This window comes from Bombus fervidus, chromosome 4 (genome assembly GCF_041682495.2).
Source record: "Bombus fervidus isolate BK054 chromosome 4, iyBomFerv1, whole genome shotgun sequence".
In the NCBI taxonomy this organism is placed as follows: domain Eukaryota; kingdom Metazoa; phylum Arthropoda; class Insecta; order Hymenoptera; family Apidae; genus Bombus; species Bombus fervidus.
This window is the reverse complement of record NC_091520.1, coordinates 13,600,191-13,618,730: the sequence shown is the minus strand read 5'-3', so window position 1 is coordinate 13,618,730 and position 18,540 is coordinate 13,600,191. Positions and strand designations below refer to the sequence as shown.

At 33.7% G+C, this 18,540-nt stretch overlaps 1 protein-coding gene across 11 annotated transcripts in view; it reads right to left on the bottom strand.

Annotated features, from left to right (window-relative positions):
- The window catches only part of Rsh (Rap GTPase activating protein radish), a 156,891-nt gene that overhangs the window by 93,050 nt on the left and 45,301 nt on the right, over positions 1-18,540 (bottom strand). For 4 of the 11 annotated variants that reach the window (XM_072002016.1, XM_072002017.1, XM_072002019.1 and 1 more), the window contains exon 2: positions 14,236-14,320. The exons of the other annotated variants lie outside the window; for them this stretch is intronic. The gene's annotated coding sequence lies outside the window, so the exon portion shown is untranslated. The remainder of the gene's footprint in view (positions 1-14,235; positions 14,321-18,540) is intronic. 11 annotated transcript variants of the gene reach the window in all.

Sequence of the window (18,540 nt, the reverse complement as noted above, 5' to 3'; positions counted from 1 at the left end):
AATGCTACCAGGCCTTTGTTCTATGATCCAAAATGTTTCCATTCTTTCTTTTTTCAATATTTATTGATCACGTTGTTTCATTTAGGTATTATTTTCAAGACACAATTAGGATCTCTAAAACGTTTTATTGACGTTTTATTGGATTTGACGTAAATATACAGTGTTAAAAGTTGTATGAATAATTAATTAAAGCAGTAGAGCAATTTTTCTTACTTTTCTTGTATGAATAAAGAAATAATGGGCTTTTAAAGATAATTGCCTTTTATAGCTCTTAAAAGCAAAGTACAGCTCGAGTGAAAGTCATTTCTCTTGATTGCATATATCTAAAGGAAACATTAAACTCTCCACCATAAAAGTGTTCGATAGAGAATGATAGAACACGAAATCTAAAGTAGCAGTTTTAAATTTGTAACTTAAGATGTCAGATTTCTCATAATAAAGTGAAATTTTATTTAATATAATATTTGAAATGTTTAAAACGAATGAACGTATACTAGGATCGTATGTAGTTGAAAGAATTCCAACGATAATGTATTTATAATACTCCATTTTATGCAAAATCGTTTTTTTTATAGATACAACTAACGTGAATACAAGTGGGGGTCGAGTATTGATTCATTTCACTCTCTAATTACTATATATAATGAGAAATTTACATTGGCAACTTTATATATATATGTATGTATTTTACCATATAGAGTCTAATGATAAATAATAATGATTACTAATATCAATAACGTAATAATAATAAAATGCTTCTTATAAAAAGTTGATATTACCAGAATTATCTTTGACAGTTTAAAAGCTGACGTACACACGCGACGTACATTTATAAATATAATCCTTTTCAGATTTCTGTAACATTTCAAAGTCTATTTTGTCAGAATACTCGAAACTTTCTATAGATCACTCGAGGCAAATTCACAGAAAACACGCGTGGATATCATTGAACTTCATTACAAAGTTCTCGTCACTCTGCTAATCTCTCAAAGAAGTAGATTCCGTCGAATCAGCTTTAGAATTCGAGATGCTTACACTCGTAGAAGCTATTAGGCGCCTGAATCGATCCTGCTAACATCTATATTCAAGAACATCCTTCTACGACCGCGTTTCACCCATGAAAATCCTATAAAAGGATTATTGAAAATCATCTATTCATGATTTCCTGCCTCACGCGCCATTAATCTTTATATTGGGAGTTGCCACTATTATACGCCATTTCGTGAATTATATGTAGAAATGCCAGAGGAAAATACCGTTGGACTAGCGTGGAAATATTTTTTAGAATAATTTTCTTGTCTACGTTTTAACTCCCGCCATTTAGAAATGCCAGGAAATATTATGCTTTTCGAATGACAAAGTTGATATTCCTATCACATCACTGCGATTTTCATTCGAAATAAAAGTACGAAATGAAAGCCTGGAATAAAAAGTATACCATGTTTTATCGAAACTGTTATTCTTCAATGAAATAATAATACCCAAGCATTTTCGTCAGATAGATATGTTTATAATCTACATATCTATTCTCAGAATATGATATATCTCCAAGTAAAATGATAAAATGATATATCATTTTAGCAATAGCTCTCTCCAACATTTCATTGAAACAATTCCGAAGCGTTTGCGCCATCTTATGTACGATTAGCTTATATATATTCTGAAAATTAAATTTATACGGGAAAAAGTCTCGTATGGAAGTTCCGTGCCATATTCGCGATTCAATTTTTGAAACACGTACGTCGCATATTTTAGAACGTTCTTGGTAATCCTTTATGCTAGCGCAGTCGCATATGACATTTTATATTTTATAAACACGAGATTACTTCAATGGACAGACCAAGTGAAATGGCATTTGCGAACGTAATAACAAAACCTGTTTTACCAAGTATCTATTATGATTATTATTCAGCAGAGAATCACGTAAATTTAAATGAAATATACAACGACGAATAATCAGACAACGAAGTATCGGCTGAACTTTTTAAACCACTTTCAAGTAACTGATTTGTTACTTGAAACTTATATTTATAATCTATCGGTTAATCCATCGGAATAATACTGCAGAAACTCGGCCTGTTATTTTAAATAATATAATTTATAAAACCACAACCTAACACCAATATGCAAATCCTTACACACATCCTACGCGTAACGTATCAACGTCTAAATCCAATGAGACTAGAATTCGCCGTTAACACCCAAATAACATTCTCAATTGTTACGTATGAAAAGCTTATCGAATCCTACTCAATAAAGCTATCTCCATTCCTGACTTAACGAGTTACAAGAATCCTCGTTTCATCCCCGGTATCAAATGTCTCCAACCCTGCTGATCCACCGAAGCGAGATAATTGAGATTTCGAGATCAACGAATCTAATCGAGTCAATCGCTTAGATCTCAAGTTGTACACCGTTTCAAGCGTTTCTCTCGTTTCTTCAAATTTAATTCGTGAAAGGAACGAATCAGCGAACGAGAGACACAGGTTCGTTGTTTTAGTTTTAATCAAACCGGATCGTTTAATGAACGACCGCGGGCTCAAAGGATTCAAAGCATCGCCAGAAGCTAAAGCATTATGGAGCAAAAGATAATTCTCATCGAATAAAGGAAGAGGATAAAATCCGAAACGAGCGATGTTTCGTTGTTGAAAATCGCTTGGAATGCGGGTTTTTTTTTCTAAAGCTTCCTCTCTTGTTTCCTAATTTCCTCTCTTTGCTGGCGACGATGAATCGGATAAATGTCAGAGACGGCAGTATTAAGTCGTTTTTACGTTCAGGATAATTAATTTTACTTTGTGCTCCTGTCGTTTTTCGGCATCAGATGTCTTGTTCTTTCGTCCTCCACTTTCCAAAGTGATAAATATGCAATTAATGAGCAGAATGTATGAAAAGGGACTGTAACATTACTGAGACATATGAACTCGTATACATAGACAGATCGTAAGCAAATAGAATGTATATGGGAAGCCATCCTAAGCCGCAAAGCAGGAATTAAGAATAAATAATAATATACGAACTCGTACGTGAAACGAAATTGATCAGTTACGGTTCTGGAAACTTTTTTTGATCTGTATACCAGAATACATATGATTACTGTCCCTTTGACTAATCTTTCAGAAATCAATTTTTTTATTAAATAATAAAGACCGTTCCTTTAAAATTGAAGAAAATTTTATTAACCTCTCGAGAAGACAGAAACTTTGTCTTGATAACTTACAAACTTATTAGTAGATTTATTATTATATATCTTTTATACGCTTTTATAAACTTTTTCATTTGAAAAATGTTTTACGACAGCGAATAACTGTAAATTTCAAATAAAATTCTAATGAAATAATGCTCGTTATCGTCATTTTCCTGTGCATTTTAATTTATCAAGTTGATCAGCGTCGTGGCTTCTGAGCAACTCATATTTCAAGCAAATAGTACGTCGCCGATATGGCGCATGTACAATAAAGGAACGCTGGTCAGATGACGCGACCGCAAAACTTTTAAATTCGATGCGACGCACGTTGAACGTTCGATCAAATATCGGCAAATATTTCAATTAGTTGTACGGACGCCGATATCCGATATCGACTTGGTGGAAACGCTTATTATGGCTTCGTAAATTTTACAACAAATGGGATAGTTCGCCGCGAGTTTTCGCCCACGACCATATTGCAAACTTATCGAAGAGTGGATGCGCGTATAATTCGATTACAATCCGGAAATACGTGAGCTCTGCAACGAAACGTAATATGAATGTTACAGCGTATACATTTTAGAAACCAGAATATTCTAAGCGTTACACACGAGAGATGCGAGAACCTAGGATTTACATTTCAAAACATTTATTGAAAAAGCAACTTTTAGATGAAACTTTCAAAATAAATACTACATATAGTGTACATATATATATATATATATTTTTATATTTTTATATTTTTATATTTTTTTATATATATATAGTACGTATTGAAAAAAGAAATTGTGTATTCAACTATAGATAATTCTGCGTATACTCTATCACACGATGTATGTTCAATCTATAGAATCCTAAGGCTAGAAAATTACTCGGAATTGGAAGTATCAACGCTTGCTCGAAGCGACGACGGTGATACGAGAGTTTGTTTCGTGGAATCTGAATAATTTCCTAGCGGATCGTACAAAGTACATAAACTACGTTTCAATCACCTTTGTGATAATCCAGCACACGTACGCACGCGTTCGTTATCTTTGCTTTTGGTATCGCGAATCGACGAACAGGATCGAGGAAACAGAATTCCTTTTGAGGCTATTCAGATGCGTGTAATTCGTGCTATGAAATTTATGCGTGCATCCGGGGCGTAAGGCACACAAGATGTTAGGAACTAGGTCGACGTGTGTTTCGATGAACCGCGGTTCTGCGTTAATTAGCCACGTCTGCTTCAATTCGTGCAGCGATTTAGCCGCGATCAGAAAACAAAGTTCAACGTGAAAATTTCATTCACCTACGAGTGAATGGTGGATTATCGTTGTTTGATCTTGTAAGATGAGAGTAGTTTGAAGAACGTAAAACAGATTGCTAAAACTTTTCGCTAAATGAAATTGATTTAGAAAGAGTTTTCATATACACGTCGGTTTTTGGATGAAAAAGGATTTCAATTAACATAAAGTGGTAATATCGCGAATAAAATGTTCATTTAATTAAGGAAGTCGCTATTCTTTTTTTTTAAATTCTAATAGGAACACATTTTACATATCTATATTTTTTCTAATACCTTTCGATAAAATTCTGCTAAAATTTATTTTAATATTCTTAATTCTACAAGATCAGTGAAATTTTTACAAAACGCTTTCGTCTTTCTTCAACGCAACATAATTGGCATGTTTTCGAGGCCTTTCCTGTCAGACATTTTTCTTTTCTCCGTCACGGAAGAACAATAGAGATAGCAAGACTTCCAAGCTGAATTGGAAGCTATCAATTAAAAGCTGGCCGCTTACCGAACAGTTGTCGATAACTGAAAAGATTCGATTTCGACAGCCAGAAACAGATCCATGTCTGTGATTTTCGCAATTCGACGGCACGAGGTATCGATTATACATAAAAAAAACGTCACGATGAATATCCGTACGAATATCCGAATATTCGTTTGACAAGAGAAGGTTTTCATCTTTCGAAGATATTTGCATCGTTGTACAAGATATGGTATAGTTGCTAATATTGGGTAAACGATGTGACGATGTAATTATCAATATCACAATTGTTCTAATTCTGTAAACTATTGTAATTATTTCTGTTTTGGTTTATAAAAAATTGTCTATTTATAATAAAATATAAAAGAAACCTGACGCGTACGTTTTATTCTATTTATGAGACAACACATCCCCTTCAGATTCATCTTTGAAGAACTGTCTGTTATTTTCAGCTCGATTTACTCATGATCCTCTCCTGTTAAGTTTATCAAGAGCTTTACGTATCTTTTTCACCACTGTCTGTGTTATTTGGGTTTTCCATTTTCCATGCCATTCGTCCCTTTTTACTTCACATACGTGTCACCTTAGAGAATTTCACCGACACGAACGTCAAAATTCCATGGCTTTCGCGAAAAAGGACTATTACGACTTTGACATAGTAAATTTTATCTTTTGCTATATTCGTTCTCTGCCATGAAACCAATTTTTATGTAAGAAAAATTACGTTTAATTAAAAAATTGGAAATATATGAAGTTTTTTGATACTTAATGCTTCGTAATACTTTTTAATTAATTTTTTGATCAATTAAATAAATTTCTAGGAAGCAACATCTCTTAAATATTTGTCAAATTCATGCATACTTTCTGATAAATTAACTCGAAATTAACCGATATCAACGATCTAGATTTAAATATTAGACTTTCCACAAGACCCAGAACTTTTACAACTTCGTGAACCTTAATCCATCACGCGATTTGGCTATCAAAAAGTGTCCCTGAAATCTGTACATGCGATAAATCGCTTTCAACACACTTCTAGCTAATTTAGAACAGTATAATTTTTAGTTACTTTTTACTAATGTCTATAATATGATATCGATATCAATAAATTGTTTTTTATATAACACGATTAGATTACGCCTAGATTATATTATACCACATGTATATCATAACTTCTTTATACTGTAACATATAATATATGGCCGACTGTAAATCACAAATGTGGATCAAGATTTTCAGGCTTTGAATATAATCACGTATTTTCAATCTTGAAAATATCATCGCTTTTGTTGTTACAATACCTTAATATCTTGCAATTTTATTATATTATATTCTTCCATTACGTTTTAGTATTACAAAATACAATAACTATAATGTTCGAGTCGAGATTCGATTTACTATCATTCCAAATATTATTTTCTATCGCATCCCATCGAATCGATATCCAAATTTCAGAAAGAAACTCGCGAAATAGAATATCGACATCTGAGAATATTCCCAAACAGAACTACAATATCGAGAATTTGAATCCCACGACGACTTCAATTTCCAACCTGAACACGAACATGCACAGCATCAAATCGCGCTTCAATTAAAAGAAGAAAAAAAAAAAAAACGAAACATGTTCCTCGCAACGCTATTCGAACCTTCGCTCGTACGACACTTTTACCTAGTAGCTAAAGCGAACGATAAGGGGACGCAATAAAAACGAGAATGTCGGTCAACAGGCGTTCCAGCTAAAAGGAACACGGATAAGCCATTCGAGGGTTGAAAGAGCGGCATGAAGAGTGTACACTCGCGTGAACACACGCTTCCTAGCAACGGAGCAACAACCGAACAGTCACGTGTGGGTGGCCGACAAAGACCGCCTAGCTTAGCTGGCACAAAGAAAATTTTAACAGTCTGTCGATTACATGTAGGTACGCGTCGATACTGTGCCTTTGTCTCTTCGCCAGTTAGCAACGTAGACGTCGATTCAGCAGCACGTGAAATCTCGTTAATCGTTGACGCGTGTCGCGCCTCGTCGTTGAATAAGCCAACACGTTTCGCGCCAAGCTTTTACAGCCAGCAAGCTTTTAAACAGAAGAAGAGAGTGGAGCGGAGCCTCGACGTTTTTGGAACGCAAGAAGCAAACACGACCCTCTGAAGCGTCTCAGACAATGGATTGATTATATGGCTGAGAAAGACTGACGGTAGAATTGTTAGACGAGATGAAAGACGACAGGAGCGTGGATATCTATAGAGTAGACGAAATCGTGCCGAATTTTATAAATGATAGTACTATAAATGAGAAATGGTAGGGATGTAGATGAGTAATGTGGTAGTAGAAGGAATTGGAGGTAGGAAACGAAGTTGTAACGCGAGTTTCAGGTGGGAACGATCGAAGATTTAACTCCTCTGTTGTTCGAATGCTAAGTAAGTCTTGTTTGGAATAAGCAAGTGAATAAGTGATTGCCAGATTGCAGATTTTTATGTATTCGTGAAAAATTTGTCGGAAATGTAGAAATGCACGAGATGCACATAATATGTAAAAATATATAAAATATAATATTTCCTATAATATTAGGTCGTCCGGAAAGTTTCTTTCGTTCTATAAGGAAATAATAGATACGCAACATTTTCCGTTTTATATTATTTTATCGAATTACATATTATCCATTTTGTTCTATCAAAATAAAGATCACAACGTTCGACAGATTAGGTTTCATGTTTGTATAAAGATGCATCGTTGTAAAAGACGTGTCTGTCTTAAAGAAAGACATTTTTCGGATAACCTAATATTTAGTGGATACGATAAATGCAGAAATTCAATTTTTAATGAGTTGTGCTCGTAACTGCGAATTAGCATTTTTTGACAACGATCTCAAACCTAGGTATTACTGTTAGGTTTAGTCTTTTGCTTAGGGAGTCAGAAATTACAATAGGTCTAGAAATTAGTTTCTGATCGTGGAATCACGCGTTTGCGAATCAGACAAATTACTAGGGCTGTGTATCGTCAATATTTAGTGACATATCGTAAACCCGCAACTCAGAGTACCTACATCGGCAATTAGTGAGCAGAATTCTTTCTTGGTAGATGCTCGACTCCTCGTTGAACCAACTTGGTGGATGCTCGAGAATTAGACGATTTGTACGAGAGGGTAAAACCGCCATTAATTCACCGTAAACGTCTAGATCCGGTTACTTAATGTAATTCACTTTTTCTAAAATGGAAGTTTCATAAGTTTTTTTAACACAATGTTTTTATAATTCGCAAGCATATCTGTACAGTATAATTGTATAATTAATTACTAATTAATTGTACAGTATACTTTGAATTGTTTAAAGTAGAACAAAGTAAGACATTTGTATACCTCATCGAGAGGTTGATCCTTCAAGAAGGATTTTTCATAGCCGACACACCACCGTGCAAAAAACATCAATGTTCGCACGTGATTTTCACTAACACGAGCAGTAACGATACGATTCACATAAGCGCTAGCAACCTAACTTTCCACGCGACTGAAATACGATTCAAGAAGCAAGAAGCTGTGTCGTGTAAAACACACACAATGTTAACAAAGATATATCGTTCTACGGAAAAAAAACCTGTGAGAAGAAAGTAACAAACCGAGAGAGAACTTCTTTATACATCAATCGGGACGGTTCTTGCTGGAGAGTTTAAGACAATTTTTACGTATCGTACGTGCAACAAGTTACGACCGTCATTTGTCTGAAAATAGTTCCGCTAACATAGAAAGAAACAACGAAAGGAATATTTTTACATTGCAGAAGAGGTAAACGACAAATATTCTACGCGTGGTAACGAGCAAAAGAATCATCGTAGAGAGAAAGATAAAATGGATTTAACCGATGGAAGTAACAGTAAGACAATTTCGAAGAATATAGGCGGCGAGAAAACTACATAATGGAATTATTTCGCATAAAAGAATCGTAACGCAAAGGAACAACTATGGAATTACAGGAAACAGTAAATTCTGCATAAACGAAGATGCTATAAAGTTCTTACAATTAGAATGAGCCAGGCGGTAATACGAGAGAGGGTAATAACTGAACTGACAATAAAATCAATCTGACGGTAAAATCCTTTCAAATGGATAATTCTCGACGTTATAATAGGCACTAGGAACGAACAAACGAGCGATGGAACATTCTTATCAATTTATAACATCGTAGGAAGATATAAAACAAGACTATGAAACCGTAATAGAAATCGTTATGAAGAAATGTTATTTTCCATTGAGATCTAATTTTATAGTTTGTACAATTCTAAAAATTTACTTGGAGCTTAAAACTCTTGATTTGTTTGCGTTTAAACGCCATCGAAATTTTAACATGTCGTAGAAATTTATCAGAACATAACCAACATACTTAAAAACATAATAAAAAGACAACGCTTGATCAAAACTCACGATTTTAACCTGTGTTTACAACGTTCAACGAACACCGGAAATAAAATAATTCTTGTTTCTCAGAAGGAAAATTTCAATCAAGATAAATCCAGTTTTTCGCGAGCTGCAGCGAATTCCTTGTTCCGTATCTTCCAGTCAACCTAGTCGCGATGTTTTGCCAGTAAATCCGAGTGGAAGTAAACAGAGAAGAGAAGAGAAGAGAAGAGAAGAGAAGGTAAGAAATTAGAAGAGGGACGGGAATGTTGGAATAAAAGTGAAACGAGAGGCATTTCTTCATCGAAGGTTTTGCTGTTTCGTAGCGACGTGAACAAACGAACCTCTTGCTTTTTGATTAATGTCTCCGAGGAGACGAACAGATGTGAAAAAAGTGTCGTCGTGTTCTATGAAAGCTGCTCGGCAGCAAAAACGTGGAAAATAATGGAGGAACAGGTGAAGATACGGGCTTGCAGATTGATGAGTGTTATGTTGAATAATGTTTCGAACAGACGCGTCGAAATGATACGATTTGTTGGAAAATCTCCTAGCGCTCGCAACTAAGTTGTTATTGTAATAACGTTTATTGTATCAGATAACGGAGAGAACGTGTTAAATTATATTTGAATGAAGCTTTAATTGAAATCTAGAATGAAATATAAATACGTATCGAAGGCTAAACTGTATATAAATAAAACTATATTAACACGTATTCAATTTTTTATTGTTCATTGTTAGATCAGTGGCACGTACACGTACACATACACGCTTGTACATGAAATAAATAGTCAGCAACGAGCTAATATCGTTTGATTAAAAATTCGCGAATGATAAATATAATTCGCCTTTGTAATTAAAATGTCACGAGGACGAATATTTATACGAATCTAACTTGGAAAGTGCAAAGACTGGTTGAATCGTAGATAATAATAGTATATAGAAGAGGGATCTCTCTTAGCGTCACAGCAATTTATTATAGCTGGAAAATAAAAGTATTTATCCATTCTAATCTGAACATTCGACAAAATAAATGAGAAACGAGGTATAATCTGGAAATAATGAATTGAACTCGGAAATGGTAAGATTAATCAACGTTTCGTGTTGGAATAGCTAAAACAGGCAATCACTTTGCTACAACATCGCTTTGTATGGATTCAGCTTCGAAACTGTTATTATAAATTCATCAAAAGATCTCCCAATTTACTCGAATTCATAAATAAATAAGACGGTAATATGAATTCCCATGTACGTCAATTTATTATGAATATATGATAACGCGATATTCGATGAAAGATTTAAATGGCTAAGATGAAATCAAGTCGAAAATGAATATTGTTTGAAGAACATAAGTGTCTGTATAAAAACGCCGATTCGAAATGGAGAGAAGAGGTTTCCACGTCTATAGCTTTCAGATAAAATCGTTGAACAAATGCTTTATCAATTACTACGAACAAATATCGGAAATTATATTATACCAGTTACACATATTTTCGAAGCTTGGATAAATATTATTCGCTGTTATCTTCTACATTATCGGAAACTCTGTCGACTAGACATTCGGAAAAATATTCGTTTCCGCCCAGGATGCAGGTATTACGCGAACCTTCTGCAAATTTCCATGAAAACAAATACTTTGTTACCGCTGCAACAGTTTTTAGTAATATTAATCCAGAAATATTCATGATAATGAAATAATTATAATTGTAGTATTTAGCACGTACAGATTACGCGAATGTTTTATAAAATTGTGGTTCGATTATTTATTAACAGTTTCAATCTTAAGTTATAAAAATTCCAGGGAAATTTTCAGGGAAATTACAGTTATACTGTTTCATACTACGGTACAGAGGAGAATAATATTTGAAAAATAAAAAATATGAAATATAAAAATGGTTGTATAGAAAAATGTTCTATAGAAAAAAGTTTGTGAATTTTTTTAGACTTCGTTAATATCGGTTAAATTAAACTAATTTTTCAGTTAATTAACAGAACTCTCATCTTCTGACTGCTACGCTTAATGAGATTTTATTCCATTATTATGAACCTCGCTCAGTTAGATCTTCGTTAAAAACTAGGTGAACGTAAAAAAGACAAAACCAAGCCCATGCAATTACAGCGATTGTACTGTTTTAATAAATTCTAATAACAACACAGTACAATTACGTAGAAACAGGATAAAATCGAGAGGACATTGATTAAACGATTCAATCGCTACGATGTTAAGAAGTATTTGACTCCGTTTCAATAGTCTTGTAAAATAACTCTTAGATTAATTAATTGCACCTACGATTTACTTTTGCAGTATCTCAAAGCGTAAACAATTCGATATCATATGTTTTATACTGAAAACAGCAATAACGAAATTTTTAATTTATATCAAATTACATTAAAGATAGACCTTGTTCAAATTAATAAAATTATTTTATAGTTACACAATATTGTTTCATAAAAATATTCTTAATCTTTGATTAATACAATTCGCCTTTTCTTTTTCGTCACAATAATAGCCAATCGATTGTTAGGAGTAAATAAACATCGACTTGGCCATACTACGACAAACATATACTACTGATTATTGGAAGAAGAGCAATTTAACGAGATAACTGAAACAAACCTTGTCTTTTTTCTTATACGTATACCCACCATCTTCGTTAACAAAGTAATCTATTTACACAAACATTCTTGTTTACACACACGTACATACGATACAAATAATGCATGGTCGTGTGTGTCAGTGTGCAAATATTGAATATTATCAGATTGATGGAAAAATATCGTTTATTTTAAGAGGAACAAAATTAAAAAGTATCGACGCAGTATCTCTTGTCTGAAATATCTTTACACATTGAATTGGTACATTGATATCAACTACTTACGTCTTTCAATGTCATTATAAATAAAGAAGTAGCGTATATTTTTCAAAATACTCAATAATTCTGTTCAAGGAAATTATGAAAGAAAAATATTCCTTTTTAAATACACTTATTAAACTGTTTCCATATAATGAGATGGTGCATTGAAATTAAGGAAATTGCTAAACTAATTTAATTAGAAAATATGTAATATGAATGTCTATTAAAGTTTGTAATTAATTGCAAGGTTCCATTAAAATGTCATGTTAATTGTAACGTTCGATTGAACCATTACATTTCATTTCCCCAATGATATTATTGAACATTATCAAACTCAACCTAATACACGCTATCTCCAACTTCAATCTATCATTTTTCCCAATTTTCCTATCCTCGTATTCAATTAGCCCTGTAATAATTAACGAAAACACAATAACGTCGCGTATGAATTATTTCACTGGCACTACGGGGCATTTTATCGGAACAATTCAAATTTATTAATTAGGAATGCAAATAGTCACGGTAGAAGTAAATCCTCTAGCGTATCCCCGCAGCTCGTCAATAATTTACACGGATGTTATCTTGTCGATCGTCAAAGCTCGTCGGCAGGAACATCTGCATACCGTGCAATTAATAGTTCCGCCCGATTATGGTAAACTGCGGCCTATACGTGATTCGCGAACCGAATTAGTGGAACATTACTGCTAACGATTACATTCCGTGCATCTTTATTCGGGCAATAAGGGACAAAATAGGAATATTGTTATCGTAAATAATCGAAGCTGATTTTGATATATTACCATGATGAATTGCTGGAGAAATTAAATAATCGAGCGTGATAAAAATAAGAAAAATTTCAAATTATCGTTTTAGAATGTACGAAAAATTCAAACAAGTAGCAATCATTTTTTCTAGACAAACTTCTTTGATATATTCTATGTATATAGGAAATATTCTATGCATAAATTAGGAAAAACGTTATAAATTAAACGGTGTTAAATGTTACAGCTAGTTTGAAGATTAATTAAAAAGTTATAAGAAGAATACGAAATATGAAAAGAATGGTAATTGATTGGAGGCTGTGGTACAAGAGAAGAATAGAATACCCCATTTCGAAATGTCCACCATCCGCCAGTAAATAAATACAAAACTAACGATAGTGTAGAAAATCAAATTCGTTAGTCAACGAAGTTCGTTTCGATTTTATATCGTTTATTTTATTATATTATTTCAATGAATCGATCATCGACACTGTTCCTTTTCCAAAATTTTCCAAAATCCACACGTAAATAGTAACATGAAGTAACATAAAGCATAAAGTGGAACATATATAAAACACCAAAAATTTTGTAACACCTTGGAACATGAAAATTGATAAACAGGACACTTTATTAAGTGTACAAATTAATCGGATGCCTTTATATGTAATCCATTGTAACTCTGTTTTAAATTTAAAAATTTCTCTTATCATTCTAAGGTTTCGGAGTGACGAGTTTCAATTATAGAATTTATTAAATTGTTTCTATTTAATTTATACTTTTATTTAAGTATTTAAATTACACTATCGTTGATTATATTTTGTGTCATTCTGCACCGCTGACTATCTGGAAGATTGAAAGCTATTTTGCTTTTGGTAATATGTTTAATTGCGTAAATAACCGCCTAATTATAAATTACACGTGATAAAGGCACCGAATCAACTTGTACATTTAATAATTAAGCAAAACAGTTATGTTTCCAGTGAATGTTATTACCGTACTTAGTAATTAAAAGAATAAGGTGTACATCAAAAGTTTGATATTTTCATGATCCAGATATACACAGTCATTATACGATTATATCCTAACATAGCTGTTTCAATTAATATTCGAAAGGAGCATAATTACTGTTGAATACAGTTTATACTCAGGGAACTGAAATTGTAACAGCTATTAAGACACGTGTAAGAAAGGTGTTTTGCTTATGGTAATATCGATATAGTGCCATGAAAAGGAAGTACATCAAGATTTCGTAGGGATATAATTAGTAGTCGCGATGTAGTTATCGATGAATTTACTCACAAGGTAAGTTACCCAGATGTTAAATTAGTTTTGAAGAAAAAAGACGATCGAAGAAAAATGGTGTCAAAGTCCGTCATAAGCAGCTCTGAAAAATGAATATAAATAATTTTCTGTTTATTTCCAAAGTTCTTTCGTACACACACAAATAAAACAATTAAAACGAAAACAAGAAACATCAATGTAGCATATAAGATCGATAATGGATGTTTAAAAATTTGATAAATATTGTGGTGGGGACATTAGTAATTTGAATGAAAAGTTTAACGCGCAAGCTCGAAACAAAATTTAGTGTATTAATGTAATTCTTCATAAAATTCTTAATATTATCAATTGCCTGTTAGAATAATTTTAATACACAAAACATTGAAACCATTTAAATTCTTTTATTAATTTTATAAATTTATACTTCGGTACTTTACATTCGTCGATACTTCATGTTAATATTTGAAAAATATTTTTATTAATACTTCAATATTTTACATTTCCCGTTATTAATATTCTATAATTCCTATGTCACTACGCTATCCAGAGAACCTACGATTCGACACAGAGAATAGTGGAAAATGGCTTTTTCAAAAGTTACACGATCCCACAAAGTTACACTATTAAAGGAAACAAGATGAAATCGTGAGTAAAACTACGATCCCTTCAAAGTCGGGCAAAGGTAAAAGGCGCACGTTTGAACGCCGTTCAGAAAAGATTTCCCTCCGATACTACCACTTTACCTTGACACGTGCTTTGCATTCGTCGTCTCCGTGTCTACGATCGATGAACCTCCGATTCGAGACGTACGAAAACGTCGACGAAAACTAAATTCGCCACGGAACGTGACGTGTCCCGGCCATGATTTTTCCCTCGCTTGAAATTTCACTGAAATTTCGGCACGTAACCTAATAATCGAACTTCGCTCCATCGGGACTACGAAAGCGAGTTCGCGACGAAAGCGTGAAACGACGACGTTTAAACGTCGAACAGGGATCGAACTTGGTTCCCAGTCTTTGTAATAGAATTATTATTGCGGAGTTACCCTTTTCTGCAGGGGTAAAAATAATAAGAGAGAAAAGAGGAGAAAGTTCGAAAGGGTCTTGCGCCTTGAAATTCGTGTTTTATTTGATTGATGTGGAAGTTTAGTTTCATGGAAGTATGAAGAATGGGGTGAAAGAAAATGATATGATTGAATTGATCTGTTGGATTTGCAATGTAGAAAAATTCAATCTAAATAATCTCCTTTCCTTCTAATAAGAGTTTGACGCTTTACAGAAAGAATTTGGAAATAAAACTAATTGTATGACTCATTCACGTATCAAACTTTCCTTATAAACGTGTATTTAACTTACTATCTTACAACAAAATATCAAACGACCCCAACAATTTCACGATTTGCCTGAATCTAATATTCCCAACAATTAGACGAGGTATATAGTATCGATATAAGGTAATTCGTCCTTTCTTTCTCACATATCTTTCTTAGATCAAAACGACCCTTAAAATTAAATAAACTTGAATAAGCCAAACTCAGGATAGATAGCTCCGACATTACACATTCTCACATTATAAAAAAAAAACAGAACCTGGTACTCTGGAAAATATTGCAACACCGACAACACCATCGAACAGCTACATTGCTACTGGACTAAAATTCGAAGAGACAAGACGCAACTTAGAGATATCCAATAATATACAATCAGTTCTAACTGATAGAACACAATGTAAAGCAACTCCGAAGTTTCTAGAAGAAATATACCTCTTTCACCGTCTATAGAAGCATACAAACCGTATTAACTTGCTAGCTAACAAATAGCTAAATAATTACTTAATAAATAACTAAGACAGCTAAGCATGTAAATATTATTTAACATTTATATCTATAGAATACACGTAATCACTAATACCTCAGCAGCTAATGTAGCGATAAACACGAAATATAACAGAACTTAAATAACATATTCAAATATAAAACTAAGCAAATGGATTACACACTAGGCTTCCCCTAGATCCATGTATCCACTTCATCATCTTCCAATGAAACCAAACAGCCTGAAACCTTCCACAATTACCCAAACCCCGATGATTAAATTCCAACCTGTCCTTCGCCATCTCCGCAAACATCTCCTTCAATCAACGCAACTGTGAGAACCAAATATATTCAGACAATAGACCCTTAGGTCTTATGCCTAAGAAAATAATCTGTAAGACGTACACAAGCCACGGAAACGAATCGAAACAGGTCACACAAAGAGCCGAAAAAGGGACAGCTAACGATCGAAGGAACGCTCTGTCGGCCCCTCGTTGTCCAGGGACTTAAGCTCCATCGATTTCGCATGGGGGTTAGGTTGGTCCGCGATATTACCCCCATGGCATGAAGTACGCGTAGCTTTTTCAACGGGATTTTACACAGAAAGGAGAAAGTATGGCCAAGAATAAAAGGGAAGCCATGGGCGACGAGATTGAAGGCGAGGAAAGATAAATAGGCGGCCGGAGTGGCGTATTGGTGTTATGAAACGGGAAATCGCGGCGGAAAGGGACGAGCAGCGCACGTCGAAATCATGGTATCACGGGATTTCACTGGAAAATAAGGGGACAGAGTGTGACGTGACTTCGGGTCTCGTTTGACAAGCTGGCTTGTCGGGTCAACTCTGATTTTAGGATAGTTTGGTTGAATTTTAGTTGGAAAAGGTCGACCAGTGTTCTTTTTCACGATAATGTAACAAACCTGAGTATTATGTAAATATTTGATTATTTAGAAAATTCGTGGACCATAATGGTGCAAAAATTCTACAATCGAAATTTGATGTATTTTTTACAAATTGCAATTTTTCCATCTCAGCTATAATGGCCATCGTCATTTCTTCAATGAGAATATCAATACATTGATTACAAAATATGTTTCCAATAATTCTTTGGAGACTACTTCATATGTAGTTTCATAAAAATCAATGATTTATATCTGAAATCTCTGTGTTGATATTAATGCGACTTCTCCGGTGTCTCATCTTGGAAATGGATTTATCGAACCCAATACGTTACGTCTTTCCCTTTCTTCTTTATCTTATGGTACACATTTTTATCAAAATCTTTTATTAACGCGAACCTTACCAACGATTGATTTCAAAATGATACGTTCGTTGCTATTTCTTTTGTTCATTTAACTTTATGTAAATTCTTACGTTATCTGATTAATCGATTTCTCAATTTTTGTTAATATAAGAAATTACATGAAGTTAGACGGACGAAAGAAATAACAAAGAATATACAATTCTAAATTAAATTTAAAAGTCCAAATTTCTTCTTCAAATACAAATCCTAATTCATTTAATTCATAGACATTGTTTTGTAGACGATTCTCATATTGACATTCACATTCTAGATGCTTGTCTCTACTGCGGAGACCACGATAGATGTATAACAGATGCCGTGACGTGGATGGGAAAGCAGTTGCACGAACGACGAACAAGAGACGTTGCTGGAGAACACACGAGCTTTGTCTAATTCCTATGAATCCCTCTGTAATCTATGAACTCTGCTGTAGGTTTACAGCACGCGCGACACGAGCATGTAAAACATTGATTTAGACAAGCTTTGCGTCAGCAACAAGCACTCGTAGCTTCTCTAAAATGTGGAAATAATAGCCGAAAGTTTAAAAAAGGATAGACGGAATTAAGATGATATAATATTTTACTCGTCTGAAAATCACGAAGGATTCACATATTTAAAAATCTAAAGATTAGTTTACTCCTTTACTCGGAATTAAATTACTGTTTAAGCTTAGCTTTTAAGATTTCTTTTACAAATATCTAGAAAGTATGCAGGAAGAAATTAACACCGAGAAGGAAGGAAGAAACGATTAAAAATGATTCAAAGGATACACTACGGATAATTTCAAATAATTATGCTATCGCTTTATATTTAATCCTTTGACAGCGTAATAAAATAACGATGAATTGAAAACGAACGACTTAGAAAATTATTTCCTTCTCGTCGAGATTTCTTACGTGTTTCCATATCATCTATATCGGATGTAACGATATTTTTAATTTTTAGAAATCTGTACTTGTACTTATTTACAATCGTACATGTTCACAATTGTACGTTTATAAGAATGCAAGTATTTGTCAGCAAGGAAAAGATTAAGATAATCGATACAACGAAATCGGGACAAGTTATATATGTCATAACTTAATATCTGGAAAGAAACTTGCAGCCGAACGTCATATTGATCGGCTTGATGCTCGAATTTCAGCGAGCTGACCGAGAACTGATTTCCAAGATCGGCATAGTTCCCGTGGCCCACAAAATCTGGAATCG